Source organism: Tetrao urogallus (genome assembly GCF_951394365.1).
Source record: "Tetrao urogallus genome assembly, chromosome: Z".
Taxonomy (NCBI): Eukaryota; Metazoa; Chordata; class Aves; order Galliformes; family Phasianidae; genus Tetrao; species Tetrao urogallus.
In genome coordinates this window covers 19,155,122-19,173,675 of record NC_136816.1, presented here as the reverse complement: position 1 = coordinate 19,173,675, position 18,554 = coordinate 19,155,122, and positions in this window count along the sequence as shown.

Here is an 18,554-nt window from a genome sequence, read left to right as displayed (position 1 = left end):
AAATATAAATAGTGCCACGTGCAAATAGAACAGCCCACCCATGTGGTCCATCAGGTTTTGAAATACAAGCATCACCAGACTTTGCTGTTCCCCATGTTAAAGGTCTAATATCACCAGCTGGCTACTCTGGTGAGCAGCAGTGCCCTGAGGACAACCGTCAGAGCCACCACACTGAACTGTAATTCAAACACTGTGTAAGAGGAAGCCCCCAATTTATGAACATTAGCTTAATTATGTAGTTGTAAGAGAAATGAGGGACAGTGTCTTTCTCTTCATAGAGTATGAAAGAATGAGTGGGATCTTGCCCTGTGTTTTTTTTCCCCTCAGAACCTATTCCTCCTCTTTCATAAAATATGGGAGATTAGTCAAGTCTTCTAGATAAGATGCTTATTCTTTGCTACTTAAATTTATATGGTAAGGACAAAGTAGAGCATCTCATAGGAAGGGTAAATCATAGAATCATAGAATCATGGAATCATCAAGGCTGGAAAAGATCTCTAGGATCACCAAGACCAGCCATCAACCCATCCCCACCATGCCCACTAACCATGTCCCTCACTGTCACAAATCCACACAGTTCTTGACATCTCCAGGCATGGTGACTTCACCACTTCATGACATCACACTTTCTGAGAAGCTCTTCCTAACACCCAAGCTGAATCTCCCCTGGCATAACTTGAGGTGGCTGTCTCTCATGCTAACATGGAGTTTCAAGGGTAGCAATTAGAACGTATTTTCTGATAAATGAAGTTATTTAGGTTCAAAACAGAGAAAAGGCCTTCTTCTTTCTGCGTTCTACAGAAAAACAGCAATATCAGAGTAGCAAGAAAATCAGGTGAGTTGAAGAGTCAGCATTTAAAAGAGGAAATTGATCCTTGGCTTTGGGATGTATTTCCTGCTGACCTTCAAGCACAACCATTATTGCAGACCTTCAAAGAAACTGCAGCTTTCAGAGAACAATTAAAGGCTCCTCAGAATAAAACAGAAAGTATTCTACTGGGAATTTATACACCCTTTCTGTCCTTCCCATGTCCAAAAGCGTTTTGCCAGTACAGCTGAAGGAGGCAACAAGGCTCCAGCTCTGAGTTCTGTACTGCAACTTCAAGGAGAGTGGACACATTACAGCCATCTTCTCATTGCTTTGGTGCCACATAGCACTTGGCTGGACTGAGAGCAGGCTGGAACTCAGACTAGCCCTAAGCCATCATCCTGCAGATGCCTGTGGAGGGTGAAGCAGAACTGTCCATCTGATTACCTATTATGGAGTAGTTCTCCCACGACCTGAGAATCTCACTTCCAGAAGGCACACGAGGAGCTGAGTTGCCCAGCTGTCACCACAAATGTGATGAAATGCCAGTGTTATCCCTTTTGGCCAGTGCTGATCCTTTGCATGTGAATCCTCACTGACAGATCACATGTCTAGCTTTTGAAAAGAGGGACTACGATATCCTCTGACATCAGTGAAACATACCTCCTATGAGCTAGTGCAGGAGGGATACTGATAAATGAGTATCCAGTGCTGCCAGAACAGAACAATTCACAAAGTTTTGGACATGGCTGCCTTTACCTGTACCCTATAAGACGAACTTTGTTGTAGAAACAGCAGTGTAGAGGTGCTGAAATTGCAGGAGAAACTCAGAGGCCTGACTAGATACTTCAACCTCTTGCAGAAGACCTTACCAACCTTGTGCTCCAGACTTCTCTGTGCGCTGTGTTCACCAGCAGGAAGCATTCAGAGTATGGTTTCTGAAGCAACTGTTGCAGAGTTGGCATTCAGCAAGATAGAGGGTTGCTGTGACCTGTCATACAGCCACCTGGTGTAAGTAATACATCAGATATGCAAAGCTGGAGAACAAAAACATGTCAAACCTTGTACACACACCTGGGATTGTCCCCACATCGAAACAGTTCACTCTTAATTTTACACACTGCAAGAGTTCCTGACAAAGCCATCATCTCTGCCATCATTAATTTGCTCACTGCTTTCATTCTAACATGAACTTGAATATTTCTATAGCAGACATAAAACACTAAGACCAATAGACACACAAGAGTAGAACTTTTGCCACAGCAAAGTGAGCCACAGAGCAGCTGGGGTGGGACTCCTCCCAGAATACAGCAAAGAAACCAGGGTTTCTGCATGGGTTTGGGGCTGCAGAGATGTGAACTCAACACAGAAAGTAGAGACAGTTGGTGGAAAGCCCAAAATGGATGCAGTCACATACATGCTGACTGGCTGCTGAGTAGAGAGCTTTCTGTTTTTTATAGCTCCCTCCTTGGTCAGTTCTAGAAGCTGCTTTTCTGCAGGAAGCTGCACAACAATTTATTTCAACACTGGTCACTGGGCACCATACTTCCCAAACCATGTTGCCTTTCAGGGCAAGACCAGGCTCAGATATAGCAAGTTCCTCTGCCATAAAGTCATTTAAAAAGATACGTAACAGCAGCTAGAGGGGAATATATTGAAAAGTGACCAGTAGCATCTTGATTGTTACTGACAGCCTTCCTTGTCATCTCACAAAAAGTTCTCACCAGAGTAATCCAGTATTCCCACAGTCTTTATGAAAAATGCTATGTAAATAACATCACTGAGCATAGATTTTTAAAGAATATGTCTGGGCAGTCTGTGGGCCTAAGATTCTTTATAGGAAGTAAGCAGCTCAGAATTGTACATTGCTCAGACCTGTGTACAAATAATGTCTTCATTCTCACAAGTACCTACAGCCTGATATTTAAAAAGATGCATTCTAATTTGGCTAGAGCTCACATGAGTTAACTCTGGTACAGAAGAGAGCTTAAGAAAAAACATAATTTATGTCAACTTCCATCCCACATGGTATGGAGTCTCTCACTGGTGTTTTTGATTTAGGACCTGTTGAGTTGTCCATTGAGAAAACTATCCTTTACCTCCTTCTATAATGTCTATTCTGGGCTTGTGCATTCCCAACAGCAAAATCGATTTCCCACTCTTAGGCCAAAAGAATAACATTCCAAAGAAAGTAGCTGAGATGTGCTGGTGTTCATGCTCTCTGTATGCATGCACATCTGTGATGTGCATGTGTATGTTTCTCGGAAAGGACAGAAGCTCCCTCCTCTATTATCATGATGCTAATTCTATAACCTTGAATGAATGCCACCACGAACCTCAACAACATTTCTCTGGATGTGTTCCCTTGTAAGAACGAGCAAAATCTCACCCAATTCCTTGACTGTTTATGAACATTACTATTTCTGATGTCACATACTTAGAATCCCTGAGCTACACAAATTCATCCCACATAATTTTCAGATTAAGACTTTTTGATTTGATTGAGTTGAATTTTCTTGAGTTTACTGGATAATGTTTTTTAATTGGTTTTGTGAAAAAGACAAGGATATCTGCATATATACCCAAGTATGTGTACAGTTTTTCCCAGGAATATGCATTTGCAAACGCACAGATGTAAAAGAGAGTTTGTTTTCCTGCTTGTCAGCTTAATCCACCCAAACAGAAGTGGATGCCCACATGCAGTTATCCAAAAAAAGCTCCTGCTCTTTTCTGTCACACCATCAAACACAGACAAATCTTAAACTTGAGTTCAGCACTTCTTTAAATAAATGAAATACTGGAAATGACTTTGGAAAAGCTGTGCAGCACCCTCTAGTGTGGGCAGTTCAATTAGGAAATAATGCAGTTTTATAAATGATAAACCTGGTCACGGCCCAAGAAGCCCAATGTTTGATTTACGCTCTGTGCTACTGACAATGGGTAATTTGCTTTATTTTTCCAAGTCGCAGCTTTCTCACCTCTAAATATAAGAACATAATTGCCTTTTTAAAAACATCTTGGGCTTTCCTAGTGATAAGTTTCTTCTTCATAGAGGTTAGGCTGGTACCGTAGTCATATGCACATTGTGTCTTCCTAAAATTTACTGTGCTTCCTAAAAATTTACTGCGTAAAGTTAAAGCTATGTATGCTCTCTCTCTGCTGCTTCACCTCATCTCTTGGCTGTTTTTTTCATTTATTTGTTTGTTTTGTTTTGTTCTGTTTTGTTTCTTGTTTTGTTTTGTTTTTTGTTTTTCTCATATGATTTGTACCAGCAAAGCAATGTTTTATGGACTGCAAGTTGAATAATGTAAACCAAGATACTTCTCTCACACACCAGTAGATCTCATGGTCCTTCACCATGGATTTCATTTTCTCCACTTCATTCTGGGACTTATTAAAAGGAAAGTAATCTCTAGGAAGGGGGATGAATCTCCACTGGGATTTTTAATCAAGTGAGGAGATTTTCAAAATGGTTGAGCTCTTGCCCTTCTGAGAGACAGCACATTCTGAGGAGCTGGACTTTCACTTCTAGTTTGTGTTGTGCTTTATCTAGTTTGTGTTGTGCTTTATCATCCTCACTTCACTCATGCTGATGATCACTGAACATAGATATTGGTACAGCAGGACAACAGCAGACGCTCTTAAGGAAGTACTTTCCAACAGCTTGCATTCTTTCAAGTAACTAGTGATAGGACTGAAGGTAATGGCCTCAAGTTGCACCAGGAGAGGTTCAGGTTGGATATTAAAAAAGAATTCTTCTCAGAAAGAGTGATGAGACCGTGACACAGGCTGCCCAGAGGGATGGTGGAGTCACCATCCCTGGAGGTGTTCAAGAACCGTGTGGATGTAGCACTGAGGGATGTGGTTATCAGGCATGGTGGGGTGGGCTGATGATTGGTCTTTTGGGCTGGGAAGAGGTCTTTTCCAACCTTTATAATTCTGTGATTCTATAAGTACGCTGGAAGGGATGAAGATGCAGATTAATGTGCAAAGTTCTTTGCTTAGAGTGATCTCTTCCCTGTTGTTTTTCAGTGAGTGCAGTCATGAGCTTACAGGTGACATGCACGTACAAGTAATTATACGTATCTTTTTCAAGTCATGTTGCCATTTCAGAGCACAACCAGATGTGTATCATATACCATGTGGAATTAGGTGGGATATCTACTTGTGTACACTGTGTGAGGAGACCGCATTGCAGGACAGGACCTATAATGCGATAACTAAAGCTTCTTTGTTGGAGCTTGTTGGGTGCAAATCACCTCATCTTGAATGTACCTGATTCAAGCATTAAGTGACAAAATAATTCAGGTAATTCAGGACCTGTCTAGATAGGGTCATTATGGAACAGGTGAGGAAGTAAATGCCAACACATCTAAACAGGTGGCATGCATTATTACCGTCTCTAGACCTGATTTCACTTTCCATGGCCTGCTTATTTCTCAAGCACGTGCAAACTCTCTTGAGGAGAAATAAGCTCAGGCCAATCTTTTCCTATCTAAACAAGATTGTTGCCATTTTGGATGGTGTAATAAACTTTTCTTCCTGTCTCTTAGCCAGGTTGCTCTCTTCTCTTGCACAGTGCAGTCACGCCAGACATGAAGCACTTCTTCAAATCAATTTTTCACCTGTGAGTAAAAAAATGATATTAAACCAGACCTGAACCACGCAGCTTGTTATTCCATCCTATGCAGTAAGTTCCAAGACAGGAGTTTGGAGGAGTGTCTTTATATGTGAAAGCAAGGAACAAGGACACACAAAATCTCTTGGATATTTCACCCTATCTTCTACTTTTGGATTTGCACTCATTGTAAGAAGTCATGAACATGATTCCAAGAAGAAACAGGAAAAATGTTTCTTCTCTCTTGCAGTCTTCAAAGCCAGATTTTCTGCAGAAATAAGTTAACACATGCTGATCTCTAACAGGCAGGGAGGGGTGACAAAATTCTGGAAAGAAGAAAGAGAAAAGCTTTGCAGGAAGGAGACAGAAACTTCCATAGAATTCCATACTGTGCATTATCTGATTTGACACCTTATAGTACACAGTCAGCTTGATCTTCTTTTTGTTTTAAGTCATGCTCTTGGAACATCATTTTATAGTGGGATCAAGTTTTTCACCCATGAGACTGTGGTCTGTAATATCACAGTACTATCAGCAGGAGGACTTGCACAAATTCTTTGTACACAGTCATATGAGCTAGCAACATAAAAGTCACAGCTGGGATCTGGGACGGCCCTGGACTTAGCACGTCTAACTGCGTTATTTCTGTCTTGTGTTCTGCAACAAGCAGGATCCACAGACCCTGATCCTGCAAGTATGTAATGATCCAGTAACCTTCAGCCTCATTTCAGATCAACTTACAGAGGACAGAGTGAGAATATGTTCACAGAAAAATGGCTACAGCATTGGGGTAAGCAGACATTTTTCTGAATATATTGCAAGACTTCTCTTATTAAACTAGATATAAGCTTTGTCTTTCAGTGTCATGCCATAAGCACTGCTCCAGCTAAACTGCCTGGTGACTCGAGCTGCCGCTCTGCCTTGTACTCAGAACAAAGGGGCTGTGTATTCAGGCCAGCCACCACAAAACTGCGCGCTGTTATTTTTCTGCCCACAACTGGCAGCTGGGATTGAGTCCCTTCTAAGCAACAGAAAGCTACAACCACATCTAGTCTAGGATTCAGACATGTGATTTGAACTTTCTTGAGCTAATTAACACATCTTAAAATGTTAGATAAAGCTATCTGCTTGGACATGAGCTTGTGCTGAACTCAGCTCCAGAACACCACCTTGTGAGCCCTAGCTGGGTTTTTAGGAGGCTTTAATTCACCTGAACTACCACTACCCATTCTAAAGCCAAAGTTCCATTCAGTGATATGTAAATCACTTTCTCCTCCAAAAGTAGCAGTAATGAGTACATATCAATAGCTCAGTGCTGCTCTATATGCATCTGACAGCAGCACTGGGAATACTTGAAATGCTGCAGAGAATCTGTGAAATGAAACCAACACTGTATAGTTGGTTCTCATAAGCAGCAAAGTTAATTATGCCTGATTTGGCTCTGAGACATGCTAACAAAGGGAAAAAGTAGAAGGCTTCTTCTGCTTCTCTCAGCCTCTTATACAAAGCTCAACCGCAGGTGGTTCAACTCCTCTAGCAATGTTGCCTTGGTTTGTTTGTACATGGATGTTGCTTGGGAGAGTTACTATGCATCCATGCTCATCTGGTCCACATACATTTGGGCCCACAACATATCCTGGACAGATCCTACTGTGGTCAAAGGCAAAGCTTGAGAACTAGCATCCCCAAAAAGGTGGGGCTGTAGAAACCTCAGAAAAATGTTGAGCCATATACCAGTGAGGGGAAGGAATACGTCCTCCAACAGATGAAAAGACAGAGAAACTGCAGAATTTTTGCCATCTGTAGTGCCTAGGTTTTTATATGTGCTTTTACGTCTTTCTGACACCAAACCATGTTCAGAGGAGGACACCGGAGGTTAACTGGAAGGCACTGAAGCTAGGAACTATTCACAAGCTGGTGCTTTCAACAGCACTAATCCTGCTCATGCTCTTTGAAAGTGTCTCAGAACAGTCCTGTCTACCGCTGCTAGCCAGAGCAAGTGCTGGGAGTGTCACGCACCAGCTGCCACATTTTCTCGAGTAGTCTCCACTACGGTGCTTTCCCACCATTATCTGCACCTTGCAGAAGCCAGATTCAGAAGGATATTTCACAGCCTCACAATAGCTATGTACTTTACAGAACAGCACCATCTTGGCAGACTCTTCAGGAAAGAAAAGGCATGTTATTTTAGACTGTGAGAATCTGGAGTTGAGCAGCAGCACAAAAACATATTTTTTGGAAAGCTGTCAAATCATTTCTCTAGCAAAGTTCATCAAATCACCTAGACTGGCAGAGCTGTGTGTATCTGAAAGTGCTCACTTAATGAGCTAGAATATGATTTCTGCACTTAGAGCAAGTTGTTTTAGTCACTCTCCACAACCTGAGCACACAGCAAATGCAGAATCTGTAGCTGCAATTGCCATTAGTCCTTTGAAAATGCCTGCAGTGGCAAACCAGTGTGAGGCCTGGTGAGTATGACAGACATGAGATGGAAAGATAATGAGAAGGAACTTCAAGAGTAAACTTCATTCATGGAATCTTTTCCAAAATGCCCCAAATGCAGGAGCAACGTGAAAAGACAGGAAGACACTAACATTGGTAGAAGCATCAACTTGTGATGATATCATGAAGCTCAGAGCAATGGGGTCTATTTGCAGAGATTTATGTACATCAGTGTATTATTGCAGAACATCTTCATTTTGATAAATCCTTTCTCATAAAGGCAAATCCCACTTCATGGATTGGTGATCTACTGGAGAATTCTCTGGTATGTTTTACATATCTAAAATATTTCTTCCCAAAACTGACAGTGAAAAAACCCATAACAGAATAACGTCATAAAATGTTCAGCTCTGGCATAATGTGCTTGTTCTAGATTTTCTCATCTACAATTTCATCAGTATAATATTGTACTCTGCGGGTAGCAATTAACCTTTATCCAGCAGGCTCATTTATCACACTAGGTTTCCTGGCACAAAGGAGCATATTCTGATGTTCAGTGCTTCTTTGCCTAAGCAAGACAAAGACTTCAGAAGGATCTGCTTGTATTTCATTAACAACAAGAAGAAAGTTCTTTTACTCAATAAACAGGCACCACCAGAAGTAAATAACAAAACACTGGCAACAAGAATTTAGTTTACTGAATTAATTTTTCTTTCTACTTAGAGCTGTTTATATAATCAGTTTCATCTCTATATGTCTTATAGTTCCTTTCCCTTTTTTGAATGCAAAACTATCCTTTTGCGGGGATAAGAGTTTATCTAATTCTAACCACCTAATGTTTCTCTGTTAACCACCAGCCTAATGTTTAGTCCATTCAAGACATCTAATTCCTTGCAAATTTGTAGATCATCTCCAGCCTCCAATTCGTCTAAAAGACAGATGCCCCAGATGAGAGGTTCCTACTGGAGTTGCTTCCTTGTTCTCAGCTGTTCAGCATGTGCAGAAACAGGTAATCAGATCACCAGACATGTTCGCCAACATGAAGTGGGGCTGCCTCATTAAGGCTAGACATGCAGGACTTTATGATTCTTTGATTTGCAGCAATGCTGTGGGGTCCAAGCTGGCATCAGTGCTCTATTGTAGCACACACCCTTCAAATAGCCAAATGTGGGTATTTCAGAAGGAAAGAAATGGCCTAGCAGGGCAAGACAGAAAAAAAGACCAAAAAAAACCCGAAGAGGTAAAGTGGCTCCCTGAATTCCCAGGCATCTTCTTTTTTTGGGTCCATACCACTTCTATCAAATCATTCTACTCCAAATTAAACTGCTTGTGTCTATCTGTCCTGAATAGAAAGGTCATTTACGCAGTGTCTCCAGTGGGAACGTCAGCTCCAGTGAGAATGTCAATCCCAAATAAAGGAAGAAAAATGTAAGCCTGGCTTCATGTTAGAAAAATAGTATATGATCTACAGCCTTGACAAACCTGTGACTAAATCAGAGATAGATGTGAACACTGGTTACTTTGCATAGAGTATGTTTTTTGGACTGAGTTACAATAAATTGAGAAGGAAATAAATGTCAGTGAAGTGTGCAAGAAGGGAGGGAGAGCATCTGCCAGCCAAGCAAATAGTTTCTTCTTCAGGATGAAGAAGAATGAGAGGACTTCTTAGAACGGGTCAGACTTATTATTTGTTCTTGTGCTGGATGATTTGTTCCGGGTTTTCTTTAGATTAATCCTTCATTTCCTCTCTGTTTCTCACCTTCAGAGACATAGAGACTTTTTTTTTTTTTTTTTTACTGTCCCAGCAATGCTCTAAACTTGCTGAATGATGTTCCCCAGTCTGAAAAGCACTGAAGAGGAGCCAAGGAAAAATGGCTGTGCTTTAAAATGCCAGCCTTTGTCCTGCTGAAAGGGGGCTGGGTAGTGCACCATCACACAAAGCCTTTATCCTAATGATGTCGGCTGTGAAAATTCACTGCCCACTTGCAGAAGCACTTCCTTTCCTCAGAGCAATATGAGTTCAAGCTTCAGCATTTCTGCCCTAGTGTGTGACCATCTCCCTCAAAGGAGAGATGATTGCTAGGCAAAGAGCCAGACCTCCCTACACGGCAAGATATCCATGCATGGTCTTCCTACACGGCCTGGAGATGGGGACTTGGGATTCTGCACCCGCGCAGACCATGCCTCCTGCACACTGAGGCATCTTTGTGCTCTACTCCCGCCTTGGCACCGCCTGGCCCACAGAAATCTCCCTCCAGCTGGCAAGAGAGTTGACACAATTGTTGTTATCCCACCTCTCTTCCACTGCCCAATGCAGGGAGAAAGAGCAAGACTGGATCTTGTGTTCAGTGTTATTGCACTACTACCCTAAAGCTGGAGTGTTCCAGTGACAGCCACCTGTCTATACAGGGACAAAGGGACATTAGCCCCTGCTTTTTGTCTGCCAATGAACCTTAACCCACTTGGGGCAGCAGAAACCAAGGAAGAGCAGAACAATCCAGCTGAAGTACTGAAATACAGAAATGGAAAAGTGCAAGGCAAGCAGTGCTTGACCCAGGAAGACCAAAATCCTTCCAGCCACATAAGCTGATCTGGTGGCAGGCATACAAACCTCACCAATACCTTCCTGTTTAATTCTTCATGGACACAAGCTCTGTCTGGATTTGGAGGGCATGATGCCAGAAGTGAAATCTTCCTCTGAGCAGAGCTGTCTGATGATCAAGGATGTGGGGCTGCAGCAGACTCAGTGAGGTGAGCCTGGCTGCTCCCTGCCTGCTCCTGGCAGACAGCTCCTTGATAAAGTGTGACCAGATAAACTGAAAAATAATGCTCAGAACTTGAGCAGTCTGGTACCTCATCACACACCTTTGATTCCCACACCTGTTTTATTCATTGTGAACTTATTCCTGCACAAAACATGGTCTCTAAAGCCTTCCCATTTGATTTAAACATTTTGATTTCTCTCATTTAAAAGAGGAGATAAAAAAAAAAAATTATACTAATTTTTCCAATAAAAATCAAAGTACTTCTAGGCTAATTAAGTGTCATACCTTTCTTTGGCAGACAGCATTGTAGTGTAATTCCAACCTATTCATATTCCTTAACTCTCTTTCCAAAATGCCAAGAATCCCTTTTCTTGCCAGATGACAAAAATGGTCTGCCATCTGAGAGGTGGTTTTAAAATAATTGCTAGTATTGAAATGGGAAGTAGAAAATAACTTGATGGTTAGATAAATCACCTGTGATGAATACAGATCCATGTCTTCCATAATAGCCCTCCTTGCTTTAGGACCTGTTTTGAGTGACTCACCTGGTGACTTCTAGTGTTAATTTGTGTGCAATGAAACAATGAAATCTATTATTTTATCTCTAAGAACTGCACAGAACGTGGAGCTTTTTGTAATGCTACATGAACAGAAAATGGGTGCTGATATTCTGGGTGGTGCACACTGAAGATCCATTCTGTAAGACTTTAGATCAACACGAAGTCCCTCAAGGAAGATCACAAGTGGCACAGACAAGGAGTTCTGTCAGAATCAAGGAGTGGCAGCAGCTTCCTATGGCACAGCAAAATGTTGAAGTCTGGTTGAAGGAGGAGAAGACATGTCATTTGTCTTACCCTAAAACTCCTTAGCTCAGTTCTAGCTCTGCATACACATTATTAACCTTCATTGCTTCAGAGCATTTGTAAGGACTCTGATTCCCAAAACCACAAGGTTTCCTGATGTGAAATTTTGAACCACAAAGATGGGAGATTGGACAGGGGAAGAAGCCCACATCCAGGACTGTGCACCACTGATCATGCAGACCACAGTCCCAAGGAATACACTCTGTGTGGTAGATGCCTACAGAATACATTCCTTCTTTTGCCCTACCTTCCCAAAGGGAGGAAGAAGTATGGAAACCACAACTTAGTTTTCTTGTGGTGCAGACAGCAAGAAGATGGACTTTATTCTCTATAAGAAAAGTGGATAGGGTGCTCAGAGGAAAAAAACTAGACTCTCCAAAAATTAAAGTAGGGATTGTTACTTTCCATAACTTCCTGAGGCATCTGACAGCTTTCAACTCAAAAAGTATCACAGTATCCTAGAATATACAAAGTTGAAAGGAACACTAAAGGATCACAGATTCACAGAATCATAGTATATTTTGACTTGGAAGGGACCTTTAAAGGCCATCTAGTCCTACTCCCCTACAATGAACAGGGACACCTGTATCTGGTGCTCAGAGCATGATGAACTTCATCAGTTTTACCTAGGCTCACTGCTTGAGCCTGTATGAGTTTCTGTGGATGGCATCCTGTCCCGCAGTTGTGTCAACTGCACCATACAGCTTACTGTCATTCATAAACTTGCTGACATGCACTTGATCCCACTGCTGATGTCATTGATGACGGTGTCGAAGAGCATTGGTCCCAGTGGACCCCTGCAGGGCACCACTTATCATTGGTCTCCATCTAGACACTGAGCTGTTGACTCACCCTCTGAATAGGATCTCACAACCAGTTCCTCATCTACCAAACAGTCCACTCATTAAACTCATATCTTTCTGATTTGGAGAGAAGGAGGTTGTAAGGAACAGTGTTGAATGCCTTACTGAAGTCTAGATAGATGACTTCAGTGACTTTTTGTCCACTGACGCAGTTCCATTATCAAAAAAGCTACCAGGTTTGTCAGACAAGATCTGCCCTTGATACTGGTTATCTCATACCACCTCCTCTCATTCATGTGCCTTAACTAAGCTTCGAGAAGTATCTGCTCCATGATCTTCCTGGGTACTGAGTTGAAGCTGACAGGTCGGTAGTTGCCTGGGTCATTCCTTCTATCTTTCTTAAAAATGAGTGCATTACCTTTTTTCCAGTCACAGGGACTTCACCTGACCGCCATGACTATTCAAGTATAATTGAGAATGGCTTGATGACTATGTCAGACAATTCCCTCAGGACTTGGGATGCATCTCATTGGGCCCCACAAACTTACAGATGTTTAGGTTCCTCAGGCAGCTGCAAAGCTGATCTTTGCTGAAGTCAGAAGGAGCAATGCTCCCTTGATTTCCACCTTCTGAACTCAAGGGCTGTATGTAGAGCAGTTGCTAGTGAAGACTAATGCAAAAAAATTGTTGAATTTCTCAGTCTTCTCCTTGTCCATTGTAAACAGCCTGTATTGTTCACTATGGAGAGTGTGCCCTTCTGGACTTTCCTCTTCCAGCTGATGTACCTCAATAAAACTTTCGTATCCTCCTTTGCACCTCTTGCCAAGTCCAGTTCCAGCTGGGCCTTGGCTTTTCTGACCCCATCCCTACATAGCTTAGCAGCACCTTTATAGTCTTCCAACCACTGGATCCACACAGCATCACCCAAATGCAAACCCTATGTCTGGGAACATTGTCAAAACATTTCTTGAACTGACAAGCTCAGTGTCATGACCACTGCCCTGGAGAGTCTGTTCCTTGCCCAGTGTCTAAATTTGTCTAGAAGCAAGTGGATTTCAAGCAATAATGCCACTATCAGAAAGAAAAAAATATATAATAGAGGGGAGGGAGGGAAATATTCTTGTAATGTGGTGATTTAATAAGAAGGAGAAAACAAGAAAAAGGGTAAATTATATGCAAGCTTAGAAAGAGAGTCCAGAATGAATGTCAAGAAATCCTCAGCAGCCATAACAAGAAAGATCTTAAGTCTTTTTCTTTTTTCCTAAAGGCTATAATGAAATAGGCATTTTTTATCAAAACTTTTGGGATTTTCCAGCACACAGGGATCAATACTTTTTCTCTAAATACTCAGGCAATGAGTCACTGATCAAATGTCAGCCACAATTTATTCATTGTGCAATGTTCAAATTTCAATGCACAGCCTGCACTGTGAATATTCCTAGACTTACTAAGAGCCTATTCTGGTATTTCTCCCTCTCTAAATTGCTTTTGTTCTTGAATGTCACCAGAGCATCTCAGTGGACACAGGCAGTCAAAGCAGTTTTCTTAAGACAGTTGGTTATTTACTAAATAATTCATCAGCTGTACAAAAGCCAAAAAGGGGGCAAAAAAGCTACAGAACTGAACAGCATTTCTATGAGATTTAGTGTTGCTCAGACTCCTCTGTTTCTGGAGGCCACCCAGAATGTACAGCATGCCTTGCTCTGAGAGTGCAGGAGGGCCAGAGTGTATGGTTGGTTTGCAGCTGAACACAATTTGGCCCAGAAGGGAGCAAGCTGCAGACCCAGTTTGCCACAGGATATTAATTGCTAAACACTGCTATGACCTCCACCCCTGCCAGCTCCCCACAACTTCCCTTTGCCTTCACATGCTGCTGCAGAGCTCCTACACTGCTGTCCCATCTCTAGTCCACTGCTAGCTCAGCACTGCATATTGAGGCTCTGAGGGCTGAGGGCAATTTTGAAGCACTAAAGTGCAGGTTTTCTCGAGCTGCAGTGCCTTAGTTCCTCATGTCTAACCCCTTTTCTGCCATGGTGGAAGAAGCAGCTAACTACTGCAGGGTAGGAGCTGACATCCTCATTGGTCAAGTGAAGATGCGGGCCAAATGGAAACCATCAAGGTCAACAAAACTTCTGTGTTCTCCCACCACTTGGACAAAGCTTGATATGTCTTGTGATGAGCACCAAGCCACTCCTTGAGTGGTGGAATGAATCACTTTTTCCAGTGTTCCTCCTGTGTGGGTTCACTTACACCAAGCACAACCTCCCTCCTCTGCAGGGAAGTGAGCAGAGACTTCTCCACCACCCTCCTAGACTGGGAGAATGTAATTATCACTAAGATTTCTCTTTCCCAGTCAAACTGCATTGGAATTATCCAGCAGATTCAAAACATGCTGGGGCTGCTGGGATGCACACATTGTTTCTGCATAGCTTTCACTTTCTGAGGTAATCAGTCTGAGAACAACTCTGTGTTGGCCCCCCAAGGCAGGCAGAAAGGGTCTGTCTTCCTCTCCGTTTTCACGGGTATGTCTGGCTGTGCAGTTCTCCATTCACTTTGTTTAGTTTGCTGCTCTTTATTAAATATAACAAATTGCTGTTACCAAAATTATACACATAGTGGTATCTTCAGCTATAATTGCATTAAAAGAAATGTGCAATTTTCTCTTTCAAGGAGTGGGGGTTGGGAGCAGAGAAAAAGAACAGAAGAACAGCACCACTTCAAAGATTACTAGTGATAGAAGTAAACCTGGCTTTGATTTAGCCAGGTTCAGCCTGATATATTTATAGATTTTCAATTACGCATATCACAGTTAGCTTGAAATGCTTTCCTAATACTGCTTCAGAATTTAAATCACTGTCTATTTTTTCTTCTTATCTATTTCAAATTCAAGCCATTAAAAAAAAAAAAGGGAGAGAGATAATGGTGTTAAAGTGGCCAGAAGAAGCACATATCACTTTTCTGTGCTATTAAGTTGCAAAGGTAAAAAAGGACTCCTATCCAACACATTAAGAAATTAAACCTGGACTGGCAGTTTGGAACAGATTTTCTGCAGATTTCAGCATTTTTGTACACCAGGAATTGTTCTGGAACAACTACTCCTGATTGCCCACTCCATGACAATTCTTGCTCCAGAGCAGATTAGATTAAATTAGCATATTTATGCCAGCATGAGAATTAATCAAACACAAGGAGCAAATAACAAATCATTCTATTTCTTTATTTTAAACCCGTAACATTAACCAAATGAATGTCCCTTTGCAGACAAACATTTGGTCTTTGTCAACGCAGAATGATTTCAGAAAATTAATTCAGAATAACTTTGGAAAGGGATTTGTTAAATTGCACTAAAGCCCCATGATTTCAGTTTAGTTTTATTGGACCTTAATTCATTTAACTCAATTCTTGTCTTAAGTCAATTAAACTCAGAAGAATTATGACCCTTTCAACTCATAAAGAGAATGCCCACACGCTGCGCTCAGCAGTTTAATTACTACACAAGGAACGTACACCTTTTGTTTAATTTGGATTGTTTTTCTTCTCATTCTGTGCTGACAAATCGTCTACAGTGGCCCAAGAGGATTTCCCACTGACTTAGAAGGTTATATATTTGACACCAGACTTACAACTCCCACCCATATTACATGCCAACCACTCCTTCAGTTTCTTCCAGTGTTATGCATAATGCCATGGATACCCATGCACGTGGGGCCAGTGTACAGACATTTTATTTGAGCAGACATTATACAACACCACAGTCACATAGGATATTCAGAATAGGTAGGATTGTCTTTAGCATAGACACATGGCATAAAATGCTATCAGCAGAGTCTTCCCAAAAGTCTTTTCTGCAGTTGAACAGTTCTGGTGTTGTGCATAGAGAAGGTCTTAGTGATTTCTTGATGCATCCTTCTCCATAGACAACACTTCAATCTGTTAGAAAACTTTTGTTCTCTAAAAAACACTTCACTGAAAGTTGCAGTGAAATATGGAGGTGCTTTCTACATGTGGCAGGCTGGCAGATGCATTCTTAACTCAGAGTACCTCTTCTTAGTAGTCTGCAAAGGGGATGCTTCCACTCAGCTCAGTCACTTCAATAAAAATATTCTCTTCTTGAGCATGGTGACCTTAGTTTAAACACAGAGAAGGTGGACTTTGAAGAATGTCTTACTGTTTCCCAACTATATGGACTCTCTTTCTCCTTGCCTGTTATTTCCACTATCATTCTGGAATTACTTTCTCATAAAAACGACAAAGAACTAAGACACAAAAATACAGAAGTGAATGTAGCAAGCAAGAAGTCTTGGGTGATGTATAACTACATGTGCAGTCTCTCGATTCCGACATTTATAAGGTCTGAATGTGTGATTGTTTCATCACTAAATATGTGTAATTTTTAGCTCTCCAGGACTTGCTGTGCATTTTAGTCAGTATGAGTAAGGGAAAATGGCTGAAGAACAGCTTTGGAAGAGAAGAAATGACCCATAAGATATGGGTCATACAGAAATCTGTAGGATATCCTACAGGATCCTCAAGAAGCTCAACACATTTAACTTGTCAAAGAGAATTCAAAAGTATCACAAAAGGGAGGTTAATAACTCATTGCCATACTAACATCTGTCTCTTGGGAATATCCAAGAGAAGAGAAATTACCATCTCTGCAAAGTATGTTTTCACCCTCAGAATGCCCAAAAGGCAAGGACTCTACATAGAAAATGTTACAGCACTGCTATATTTTGCTTTTAGGTTTTGGTGAGCCTTCAGAAAGGCTCATGTTCATCAAGGAAAGCTGTACCCCATCACAAAGATGTGTCCCACAGATATGGAAACGCAGAAGGCACACAAGTTGCACAAAGCTGCTGAGCTGCATGAGGGCTGAACTATTTACTCATTTTCTGTCTGCTCCCAATTCAATGCCTTTTTTCGTACACTGTGTGGAAATTTGGCAGCTCTAGAATAGAACTAGGAAAAAGAGAAGACAAAATCCAGCAAAGACATTATGCTTAATTATGCTAAGAGCTTCTCATAAAATTCTCATTAATCATCCAGTGTTTCTACATTCAATACCTATCCAACAAAACATCTGCTCTTTTTTTTTTTTTCTTCTTTTTTTTTTTTCCCTTTTCTTTTTATAAGATGAAAGACAGAATGGAAATTCCATATCTTCTTTCCAGAAAGGAAATGGGGGAAAGGGTGGCATAGATTTGCCTAGGAGAACTGTGTCTGGTGGAATGTCACAGTGTCCTCTGCAAGCAGGGAGTCCTAGCATATGATAGTGGAAATGTGGAAGGCCGTTTTCCTTCTGGATGTCAAAGAGACTAACCAGACCAGCATGTATTGGTGATTGGTTATAAAAGAGCAAGGTCTTGCATTGAGTAGTGACACTCTTCATTTAGCTTGCATTCTGATTTCAAGACTTGTTAATTTAAAGGGAAAAATGGATATTTTAATGAACATACAACAGTTGCAACAATATTCAGAATGAGAAAGGCATTTTCTAGCTTAAAAGGATGAGTTTTACGTAACTGGCTCTCGCTTTGGGGTCTCCTGCCAGTAGTACCCTGTCCTTTATATTTGCATCTTCACACCTTTACCTTTCTCCAGTATCTTGGTCTTAGAAGGCTTTTCAGCCTGATTAGCATTTGCTCAGCAACTGTGTTTGGCTTCTAGATTTGCAGTGCTGTCAGGAAGCAGCTGCACTGGGAGGATAGAGGTCAGTGAAAGACAACACCAGGAGGAATCTGGGTAAGAATCAGTCTGACAGCCATGCAGCTTAAAAAGTTTAAAGAAATAAAATTTGAAGTTTTCCTTGGGTACTTGAGAAGAGGAAATGTGGATATCTACAGCTCCATGAGACCAGTGAAATACCCTTACTACCATCAGCTATGACCTATATGTGTGTGAAGTGACCTGATAACGTGTTTTGAACCTCAGCCTTCCTATACCACGAGCAGTAATTGTCTGAGGCAGCACCCTGGGGAAAATAGTTCATTTGTGATGGAGGTCAGTTGTTACAGTCAGTTATCCTGATAGAAAGACCTTCATTTTCAAGTTAGTCTCCTCCCCACTCCTCCCTCACCTCTACTGCTCCTCTAGGAACCTGGCTGGTATCTGTGTTCCCTCTTACACTCTCTGGTTCTCATGCAAGAGTTTTCCTCCCACCATAAAAGGCACTGCCAGTCACAGAACTGTAATACCTGAGGAGGGGAAGGATACAATAAATAGCAGAGAGGGAAGGTGCCCTTTGTTTGAACTGAC